Below are 12,749 nucleotides of genomic sequence, written 5' to 3'. Positions count from 1 at the left end.
AATTAAGCAATTTTGCTAGGTTTTCGTGTATGTTAACCTTTAATTTTTTTAGGTGTCGGGTGTCCGCATCGAATTTTCATGGATTGTTTCATAGTAGTGTTCGTAATGACCTAGGGAATGACTTCGGTGTCCTCAATGGCGCTTTATAGGGATTAGGAGCATTTTATTAGCGACGCAACAAGAATTAGACAATTTTGCCAGGTTTTCGTGTGTTAGCCCACATATTTTTTAGTTGTCGAGGGTCCGAGTTGAGATTTCTTGAATTCTTCAATATTAGCATCCGTAACGACCTGGGGAATGACTCCAGTAGCCCCGACAATGATTTATACGGGTTTAAGAGCATTTTATTGGCCACATACTAGGAATTAGGTGATTTTGCGAATTTTTCATATGTGTTAGCCCACGAATTTTTTAGGTGCCGGGGTTTCGGGTAGAATTTTCTTGGTTTCTTCTATTATAGCATCCGTAATGACCTGGGAAACGACTCGAGTAACCCAGTAGCTCTTTATAGAGGTTTAGGAATATTTTATTGGCGACGCACCAGGAATTAGGCGATTTTACTAATTTTTTTTTGTGTATTAGCCCACCAATTTTTTAGGTACTGGGTGTCCAGGTTGAAATTTCTTGGGGTTTTTCCATAGTAGCATCCACAACAACCTAGGAAGCGACTCTATTAGCCCCGACAGTATTTTTTAGGGCTTTTGAGCATTTTTATTGGCGACACAAAAGGAATTTGGCGATTTTACAATTTTTTTTGTGTATTAGCCAATGAATTTTTAAGGTGCCGGGGCTCTGGGTCAAATTTTTTGGGATTCTTCCATAGTAGCGTCTGTAACGACTTGGGAAATGACTCCTGTAGCCCCGACAGAGCTTTATAGGGGTTTATGATCATTTTAATTGCAATGCACCAGGAATTAAGTGATTTTGCCAAATTTTCGTGTGTGTAGACCATGAAATATTTAGGTGCCGGGGGTCCGGATCAAAGTTTATTAGATTCTTTCATAGTAGCATACGTAACGACCCGGGGAATAACTCCACTAACCCCGGCGGTGCTTTAAAGGGGTTTAGGAGTATTGTATTGACGACTCAACTAGAATTATGCGATTTTGCCAAGTTTTTGTGTGTGTTAGCCCTTAGATTTTTTAGGTGTTGTGGGACCGGTTCGAAATTTCTTGAATTCTTCTATAGTAGCATCTGTAACGATCTGTAAAACAACTCCAGTAGCTCCGATGACGCTTTAGAGGAATTTATAAGCATTTTATTGGTGAGGCAACAGGAATTAGGCAATTTTGCCATTTTTCGCGTGTCTTAGCCAATAGAATATTTAGGTGCCGGGTGTCCGGGTCAGCATTTTTTGAATTCTTCCATAATAGCATCCGTAACGACTTGGGAAACGACTCTAGTAGCCCGGTGGTTCTTAAAAGGGGTTTAAGGAGCATTTTATTAGCGATGCAACAGGAATTAGGCGATTTTACCTGTTTTTATTGTGTTAGCCCACGAATTTTTTAGGTGCCGGGAGTCCTAGTCGAAATTTTTTAGAATTTTCCATAGTAGCTGTTATATCCCATTTTAACTCGAGGTCAAACGGTGTACAACATATTGATGATTCCTAAATTATTTAATTTTAAGGAGTCGCCACCTAATTATTTTTAAGGTAAATTAGGATACCTAAATAATTGACAATTTTAATGCTAAAAAATGATCTCCGATTAGTGATCTACTTAGCTTATGAGATTCTAGATAAGGGTTCTAGTTATCCTAAAGGGAAGGGGTTAGGCATCCTTCAAGATTCGTTAAAAACGATTATCGGCCAAACTTAGGTTTAGATTAAAACTATAAAAAGTTGTTCAAAAGTTTTGAAAATGAAGCTTAGTAATTACATGAAAAAAGATTTTTGAACTTGAAATTATTAGGCAAATATTGCTTATTGCATGAAATAAGTGCGTGTTTAAATGCGGTATTTTTTACTAATAATTTAGCCTTAAATAAAAATATAGGTTTCTTTTATTATGATGACTCATTTTAATTAAAAGTTCACAAATCTAAATATCTATACAATGTTAGCTATTGCATTAGTGAGAACATATTCACATTATAAAAACAAATTTAATATGTAATGATAATAATAATAATACTAATAATAGTAGTAATAGTAATAATAGTAATACTAATAATAGTAATAATAATACTAATGATAGTAATAATAATAACAACAATCATAATAAGAATAATGCAACAATAACAATAACAATAATAATAGCCATAATAATAATAACAATAATAATAATAATAATAAAGTATAATAATAATAATAACGGTAGTAAAAAAATATATAATAATAATAATACGATAAATAATAATAATAATATGATAAATAATAAATATAATATGATAAATAATAATAATAATAATAATAATAACAGTAAATAATAACAACAATAATAATAAATACGATAATGATGATAATAATAATAACGATAATAATAATAGTAATAATAAAAATAATAATAATGATTATAACAATAATACCATAATAATAATAACAATAATAATAATAGCCATAAAAATAACAATGATAATAATAATAATAATAAAATATAATAATAACAATACTAACAGAAATAAAATATACTATTAATATTAATAATAAAAATAGTAAAATAAAATATATATACTACTACTAATAATAATAATACTAATGATAATAAAATATACTAATAATAATGATGATAATAATAATAACGAAAATAATAATAATAATAATAATACTAACAGTAAAAAATAAAAATACAATTATAACTACTAATAATATTAATAACGAAAATAACAATACTAATAATAACACAATAATAATAATAATAGTAATATTAATAATAATAGCAGTAAACAAAATGTGCTAATAATAATGATAATAATAATTACGAAAATATTAATAATAGTAATAATAATAATAATAATGCTAACAGTAAATAAAATACTACTACTACTAATAATAATAATAATAAAACGGTAAAAATAAGAATATATACTACTACTACTAATAATAATAATAATAACGAAAATAATAATAACAATAACAATAATAACAATGATAATAATAATAATAACAGAAAAATAAACATACTACTGCTTCTATTAATAATATTAATAATGAAAATAATAATATTAATATGAATAACGAAAATAATAATAATAATAATAATAATAATATTATTAATAATAATAGTAATACTAACAGAAAAATAAACATACTACTACTTCTATTAATAATATTGATAGCGAAAATAATAATAATAATAATAATAATAATAATAATAATAGTAATAACAGAAAATAAAATATACTACTAATAATAATAGCAATAATAATTAAAAATAATAATAATAACGACAATAATAATAATAATAATAATAACAATAGTAAAAATAATAATAAGGATATCGGCTCCATGTGAGGGAATGAAGATTACATTGAAACTCCATTTTTGCTCCCGAAGTGTTCATGCAAACAAAAAGAGAGTGACGAAATTAGGAGGCTAGCATTTTTTAGGATAATATTTAAGCATAATGACAACGAAAAAAAACAAAGGAACATGAAGTAAATATTACCTGTTGCAGGGCAGTGAACGAGGATGATTTGGTCATGAATCTACCCTCGTTTTTAAAAGTAAAGCTAAGTGCAAATTCAAAAATACTTTGAAAGAAATATTCAAAATCAGTGTAAGAGTTTATTTTTTTTGTCTGCGTTTTTTTTTTCTCTTCTCCTGTCCATGTAAGTGTAAGCCCCCCCCTTTGTTCTGTCTAATCCCTCTATTTATAGGGAGATGAAGATTGAATAAAAATAATAAAAAAACGGATGATTAAAATAATGTGGAGTGGGAAAATTAATAAAATAATGCAGAATGGGCAGAAAATATAAAATAATGCGGAGTGGACAAATTAATAAAATAATACGGAGGCGGAAATATATATTATACTCTTTTTTTTTAAAATCAGATGAATATATATATATATATATATATATATATATATATATATATATATATATATATATATTCTGCAGAGACAAAGGATGATGGGCGGGGCATGCGTGGATTAAAATAATATTTTTTTTTAATTTTTATTAAAAAGATAAATAATAAATAAAAAATAAGAAAAATAAAAATCGGATAAATATATATATAATATATATATATATATAAATATATATATATATATATATATATATATATATATATATATATATATATATATATATATTAAAATAGTACAAAAGTGCGGCGGAAAATATATATATATATTATAGTCATTTTTTAAATTATTTGGATGAAAAGAAAAAACAATTGTTTATTATTATTTATTTTTTTAAATAGGGGACAACGGGTGATGGGCATTATTAATATAGTATTAATATAGGTATGGGTAGGGCACGCGTGGATTAAAATAATTTTAATTTTTTTTTTTTATTATTTTTTATTAAAAAAGATAAAATAAAATAATAATAATAATAAAAATCGGATGAATATAATATATATATATATATATATATATATATATATATATTTGGATAGGCAAAATTATTTGTTTATTATATTTATTTTGGATGAATATAAATATATATATAGTTTAGAGACAAAGGGGTATGGGCGGGGGCACGCGTTAGTTTTTTATTAGTATAGGGAAACGGGGAGGAGACAAAGTGTGGGTAGTATATTATATATATATATATATATATATATATATATATATTATATTATTTTATTTTTTAATTATTATTATTATTATTTTTTTGGTTGGATGAATATGGAATTATTTTTTTATTTTTTTTATTTTTTTTATTTTTATTTTTATTTCTAAAAAAGGGGGACAATAGTGCGGCGGAATATATCATTATATATTATATTATTTTTCGAATGAAATAAAATAATTTATTTATTATTTTGAAAATATAATAAATAAAAAAAAAGGGTACAAAGTATGGTAGATAGTATATATATATATATGGGGAAATGGGAGGGGACAAGAATGAGTTAGTTAATTTAAAAAATATTTTCTGAAAAAAGAAAAAAAAGAAAAGGGGGATGGAGGGGACAAGCATGGTTTAGTTAATTTAAAATGTTTTCTGGAAAAAAGAAAAAGGGGGATAGGAAGGGGCATGCGCGGATATACATATATATATATATATATATATATAATTAATTATATATATACATACATATATATATATATATATATATATATATATATTCTTGAAAGGATATATACGTATTATGTTTCTTATTATTTTTTCTGAAAAATAAAAGTAAATTTATAAAGTGTAGAAATTTGAGAAATTATTTAATGATTTTTGTGCGTAGTATATAGATATAATGTGATGTGAAAATTGGAAGGAAGGTTCATATATTATTTACATGTTGTACTATTAATGGAAGAATTAAAATTGTTGTTAATATAAAATTAATTATATGTTATTTAGGGAAAGAAATAAAAACGTAAAATTAATTAGTGAATTTGGTTATCAAAATAAGATGAATTAATATCAATTAATTAACGAGCTTCAAAAAAAAAAAAATTAACTTCATTATAACTAATTATTAATTTACGAAATATTTAATAATAATAAATAAATAATCCTTTTTATAAGTCAATTTTAAATATTACTAAAAGATAATAACTATATAACAAAAAATGCATATGTTATGAAGATGACAAAATTATTTAAAAGTAATGTTGAAAATATTTATGGTTTTATAAAAGCCAATTATTTTAATTTCATTAAAATTGAAGGAGCCTAGAATTAAAATAAGATGAGTATGCATTAATTAATTAACAAACCTCTCATTTTTGACAAAGTAAATAATTAACTTCAGTTTAAATAAATTAACTTGAAATATGAGTCTATTAATTAAATCAAGCTAATTAACAAAATATTAAGTTTAAAAATAAAAAATCTTTTTTGAGATAATTTTTGAATATATAATAAAAATATTAATGTTCAATAATTATATATATATATATATATATACCGAAATTATTTTAAAATAATAATATATATGCATGGTTTTTATTTTTATTTTTTTAATTTTTTTTTTTAAAAAAATTACGTTGTGGATGGTCAAAATTGGGTGTCAACAGCTGTCCCTCTTTGACTGAAGACGATGAAAGAGTTTTTGGGCAAAGAAGTTGACATAATAGCCAATTTTGTTCCAATCATCAACGTTGAAATGAAATTTATGGGGAAAAAATTGTGAAAAATTATGGGTGCATTTTGTTTTTGAGTTTCTAACAAGTCTCGAGTTTGCTCAAGAATTAAGCTAAATGCAGCTCTGGAGTTATGCCGGAATAATTTGGAGTGAGTTGAAAATACTGTCAATCATAAGATTGTGTCGGTATCAATAAATAAGGAAAATGTTCACAGAGGTGTCCAAGGAAGAAAATAAGATTGAACAAATTAAGAATTATTTTTAAAAATGAGGTAAATAAAAGGATAGATAGTGACAATATAAAGTGATAAAAGTGAAATTAAAAACCTGGATTCGACAAAGGGCAAAAATATTATGAAGAACGAAGTAAAGGCTAGCCAAAAAATTATCCCAGTATCGAGTTATGACGAGACTGGATTTTAAAACCTGAATCATGGACGTAGGGTGAGTAGAGTTCGAGAATAGATTCATGACCGTTGTTGGTGAGTTTAACTTTCCAACAAATATCCCCCGTTTACTGCTTATAAACAGTTCCACGTTATGCTGCGATTTCTGCAAAACTTAAACTTGATAAGACAATTAGTAAATATTAAATATAAAGCAATGTGCAATAAGCTCATGAGAATGACACCTCTAGGGTGCGAGTATATGAAAATGCGGCCATGCAAGCCGTAATGATTTAATAAAATCAAAGCGTATGAAAAATAGAGTTTTAAGACCGATGATTCATGATAATGGTGCCTTTCAGCAATGATTAATGAAATGAGGCCTTAACCCAAATGATTTATGAAGAATGCGACTTTAATGAAGATTGCAAATTCTCAAGTCAATGATTAATGAAAATGATGTCTTTGCAAATATTGCAACTTTTACAAGCGTTTTATATAATTGTATTTAAAGCATTTGTTCAAAGCAGTAGAAAACAATTGAAAGCCATGTGGAGCGCAATAAAATATTTGAATATATCGAAAAGTATTAGTGCAGTGTATTTGATAATATTTAAAAATATTTGTGCAATGCGTCTGAATATATTGAAATCATTTGTGCAATGCGTTTGAATATATCGAAAGCATTTGTGCAGCGCGTTTGAATATATCGAAAGCATTTGTGCAGTGCATTTGAATATATTGTAAGCATTTGTGCAATGCATTTGAATTAGTGGAAAGCATTAGTGCAGTGCATTTGATAGTGTTTGAAAGCATTTGTGCAGTGCATTTGATAATATTTGAAAGCATTTGTGCAGTGCATTTGATAATATTTGAAAGCATTTGTGCAGTGCATTTGATAATAATTGAAAGCATTTGTGTAGTGTATTTGATAATATCCGAAACTATTTGTGCAGTGCATTTGATAATATTTGAAAGCATTTGTGCAGTGCATTTGATAATAATTGAAAGCATTTGTGCAGTGCATTTGATAATAATTGAAAGCATTTGTGCAGTGCATTTGATAATATTTGAAAGCATTTGTGTAGTGTATTTGATAATAATTGAAAGCATTTATGCAGTGCATTTGAATATATCAGGAAGTATTAGTGCAGTACATTTGAATATATTAAAAAGCATTAGTGCAGTGCATTTGATAATATTTGAAAGCATTTTTGCAGTGCATTTGAATATATCGGAAATCATTAATGCAGTGTATTTGATAATATTATAAAACATTTGTACAGTGCATTTGAATATATTGGAAAATATTAATACAGTGCATTTGATAATATTATAAAACATTTGTACAATGCATTTGAATATATTGGAAAATATTAGTGTAGTGCATTTGATAATATTTGAAAGCATTTTTGCAGTGCATTTGATAATATTGTAAAATATTTGTGCAGTGCATTTAAATATATTGGAAAACATTAGTGTAGTGCATTTGAATATATTAGAAAAGCATTTGGGCATGCATTTGAAGAAATTTCAAGATATTATGCACTGCAATACCCACATTAGAAAGGTGAGCACATATGGAATGTAATGCAATACCCGTATTAGAAAGGTGAGTGCCTATGAAATGTGCTGCAATACCCGCATTAGAAGGTGGGTGCCTATGAAATGTGCTGCAATACCCGCATTAGAAAGTGGGTGCCTATGAAATGTGCTGCAATACCCGCATTAGAAGGTGGGTGCCTATGAAATGTGCTGCAATACCCGTATTAGAAGGTGAGTGCCTATGAAATGTGCTGCAATACCCGCATTAGAAGGTGAGTGCCTATGAAATGTGCTGCAATACCCGCATTAGAAGGTGAGTGCCTATGAAATGTGCTGCAATACCCGCATTAGAAGGTGGGTGTCTATGGAATGTGATGCAATATATGTTGTATCCTATTAGAGGGTGGATGAACTCATATCCTATTTTATGGTGGATGAACCCATATCCTATTAGAGGGTGGATCAACCCATATCCTATTTTAGGGTGGACGAACTCGAATGTCCCATTTTAGGGTGGACTAACCCAATATATGGTGCAAACTTGTAAATATGAATTTTGGTGCAATGCATTGAGATTAGTGTAACTTGTTTGTAGTAGAAAACATTGATAATCTAATATGGAAGGCATGTTGCAATGTCTTTGCAGTACTTAATATTCAAAATGCAGTGCAAAGCTCGGTGTACTGTCTTCATGAAAGCAAAATTCATAATATAGTATTTGCAAGCTTGATGCAATGCCTTGTAGTAGCAATTATCCCACGTATAATGCCTCTTGTATTAGCAAACATTAACAGTGCAGTGTAGCATTAACGAAAATTCCTAATGTGCTGCTCATAATTTAGGAACCTTCCACCTTGGTGACATTGATTTCCAAGAGATTCCTATGCTCAAAGAAAATTGTGAATTTCATATTTCATTCTTGGTGATATTGCACCATTTGAATCTTGCGAATTCTGGTTTGATGTTGGGCCTCATGGTGCTGTCATTCAAGAATAAATAAAAAATAGCCTTTGCATTATTCAAAGAAAATTTGTTAGTATAAAATAAAATGGTTGCCTTGTATTGAACTACGAAGTTTTGGCTTTGAATCTGCATTTCTTGTTACTATGGCTTTGAAGCAATTATGGCGTGAATATGGCTCGTAATCATAACCTTTGTATTTTCGAAGGATTATAGGTCCTCTGCAAAGCTGTCCCAGTTTTGCTTTTGGGGAAAGTGAATTTTTTATTTTATCTAGACCGAACCCAACATGGGCGCCTACGTATCCCGCTACCAATGGGAATCAGGTCACACGTAGTTCATTAAAAGCCTAGAAAGGATAGAAAAGAGTAGGTAGAGAGATGAGAGAGAAGACATGGTTAAACAAATATTTTGAGTTGAGCCGGAAGCCTTAGTGGTGGTAGGAAGAAGGCTAAAGGTATTTGTCAGATTGACTAATACATTTCTTCGAATCACATTCTTCTCGTTATCATCATTTTGTGCTTACACTAATCCCATATTGTTGTTGAATGCTTTCAATTCTTCTGTCATTATATTTTCCCTTAATGCAGATTTGCAGCCAAAACAATATTCAATGATAGACAAAAATAAAATAAAATTTTAGAAATGAAATAAAGTGTTAGCGCATGAGAATATACAAATGAAGATAAAGTAAAAAAAAGTCATGATTTCGTAGAATAAGAGCTCTAGACTAGAGAAAATGATCTAAGTTTAGAACGAAGTTACGAGAAAGGTTGACTTATGTCAAATAAAATGAAATATTTGGGTAAACACAGAGAAAGTATGCAGCAGGTCAAGAATAGAGCAATTAAGAGTGTGATTAACAGCTAATTAATGAATCTAGTCCAATAAAGAAGGTTTTAATAGAAAATATGTCAATCAAGCGCACAAGGATTGGACTTGCTAAATTGAAGGATTGCGAAAAAAAATCTATTTTAGTACGGGCGTATTAAAATTATCGAGGATGGAAACAATGTCAATTGTAGACCTATGATATTCTCCTCGACTTGCATGCCAAAACTTGGAATTAGCAGGTGCATAAAAAAATCTTGAAAACCCATTAGAAGAAAAACACAAGTATTTGAATTAAGCTAGTGAAGCAACAAATGGCGTGAAGATCACTAATAAGTTGCAAGAATGCAAAACCTCCATGACGTAGATTAAGTGCTAAATTATTTCTACGAAGTATGGAACTAAAAAAAATATTTTGTTGTTAAAAATAAAATTATATCCATAATAATCTAGAAAGGTAAAATTTGGCACGAGACTAGAAAAATTAGTAGTGAATCGATGTGCAAAAATATCACACCTAATGATGAACAATTAAGCCCATTTCAAAAGACTAAGGAAAAATAATTTAAAAGCAAGTTGCGGACAGGCATTGAAAGGGTCAAAGGAAGTAATTTTAAGATAATGACAAATTAAAATTAAAGAAAAAAAATCTTAATTGAGGACGCTAAGAGTTCGCACGAGTTTAAAATAATTATGATCTTAAACGATGCTCTAGACTCGTTAAACATGCGGCAAACGTGAAAAATAATAATAATTATAAACATGACATAAAATTTATAATAGGTAATCAAATAAAGAGATAGAAAAATAATTTTCTCTTCTGTAAAAAAAACAAAGATAATGTTAGTAATAATCAATTAAATTCATGTTGCAAAAAAAAAATCATATAAGTCACATAGAAAGCAAGCATGCAAAAATTTATAAAGCACATAACACAAGTATAATGCGTCCTAATATAGGTGACCTCTTTATGCCAGAGGTAGGTCTAACGCGTATTTGAAAAATAAATGTGCCATAATATGTCATTCCATTGCTCTTTAATTAATTAAACAAATCTATCCCCAAAATTAAATACAACAAATAGAATTAAGCTTTATTACATGCCAACAATAATAATAAAATTCTCCATCGCATCTAAAAATCTTCATTCCATTTACATGTTCATGGTTCAATCTCCACAAGATAAAAGCTTGTGATCTTAATAGCTATCTGCATCACAAAAGGATTAGTAATACCCTCCCTCTTAAGGTTTAATTAATTTAGATAAATGGTCCATATTCTGGCACAACTATTTTTCAAATAATGCACATACAAATGATAAAATTACTTGGGGTCGTGAACCCACTCGGACATTAGGATAAAGTTGACTAATGGACTTAAGGATATTAAGCCTCATATGATAAATGATGCATGTCCTAAAAATGTGTTGGTTTAGCTCTATTCTGGTTGAATTAAGAATGGGTTTACTAAACATAAGGTTCCCGAGCGGACAACTCGAGTGAGAAAGCTACGCGGCCACACGGAAAAAAAATCCGGACACCCCGCGCATATGCCAACTCTCCTAAATTTGGATTTTGAAGAAAAATTTGTGAGTGCGTAAAACACACCTCACGTGTACGTGTGATCGTGTCAATTTTCCAGAACTGGAGGAAGTATGAACGAAATGACAATTTATATAAAGCAATAACAAATAAATAATTTATATAAAGCAATAACAAATAAACAATTTATATAAAACAATAACAAATAAATAAATTATATCACATGAGCAGGATAGACACAGATTAAACAATTTAAATAAAATAAATAAATAAATAAATTATTAACCTAAGTCAATTGTGGTTTAGACCTTAATTCCCCAGCGGAGTCGCCAAGCTGTTATACCCCATTTTAACTCGAGGTCAAACGGTGTACAACATATTGATGATTCCTAAATTATTTAATTTTAAGGAGTCGCCACCTAATTATTTTTAAGGTAAATTAGGATACCTAAATAATTGACAATTTTAATGCTAAAAAATGATCTCCGATTAGTGATCTACTTAGCTTATGAGATTCTAGATAAGGGTTCTAGTTATCCTAAAGGGAAGGAGTTAGGCATCCTTCAAGATTCGTTAAAAACGATTACCGGCCAAACTTAGGTTTAGATTAAAACTATAAAAAGTTATTCAAAAGTTTTGAAAATGAAGCTTAGTAATTACATGGAAAAAGATTTTTGAACTTGAAATTATTAGGCAAATATTGCTTATTGCATGAAATAAGTGCGTGTTTAAATGCGGTATTTTTTACTAATAATTTAGCCTTAAATAAAAATATAGGTTTCTTTTATTATGATGACTCATTTTAATTAAAAGTTCACAAATCTAAGTATCTATACAATGTTAGCTATTGCATTAGTGAGAACATATTCACATTATAAAAGCAAATTTAACATGTAATGATAATAATAATAATACTAATAATAGTAGTAATAGTAATAATAGTAATACTAATAATAGTAATAATAATACTAATGATAGTAATAATAATAACAACAATCATAATAAGAATAATGCAACAATAACAATAACAATAATAATAGCCATAATAATAATAACAATAATAATAATAATAATAAAGTATAATAATAATAATAACGATAGTAAAAAAAATATATAATAATAATAATACGATAAATAATAATAATAATATGATAAATAATAAATATAATATGATAAATAATAATAATAATAATAATAACAGTAAATAACAACAACAATAATAATAAATACGATAATGATGATAATAATAATAACGATAATAATAATAGTAATAATAAAAATAAT

Source organism: Solanum dulcamara, chromosome 6 (assembly GCF_947179165.1).
Source record: "Solanum dulcamara chromosome 6, daSolDulc1.2, whole genome shotgun sequence".
NCBI classification, from domain to species: Eukaryota; Viridiplantae; Streptophyta; class Magnoliopsida; order Solanales; family Solanaceae; genus Solanum; species Solanum dulcamara.
This window is presented reverse-complemented; position numbering follows the sequence as displayed.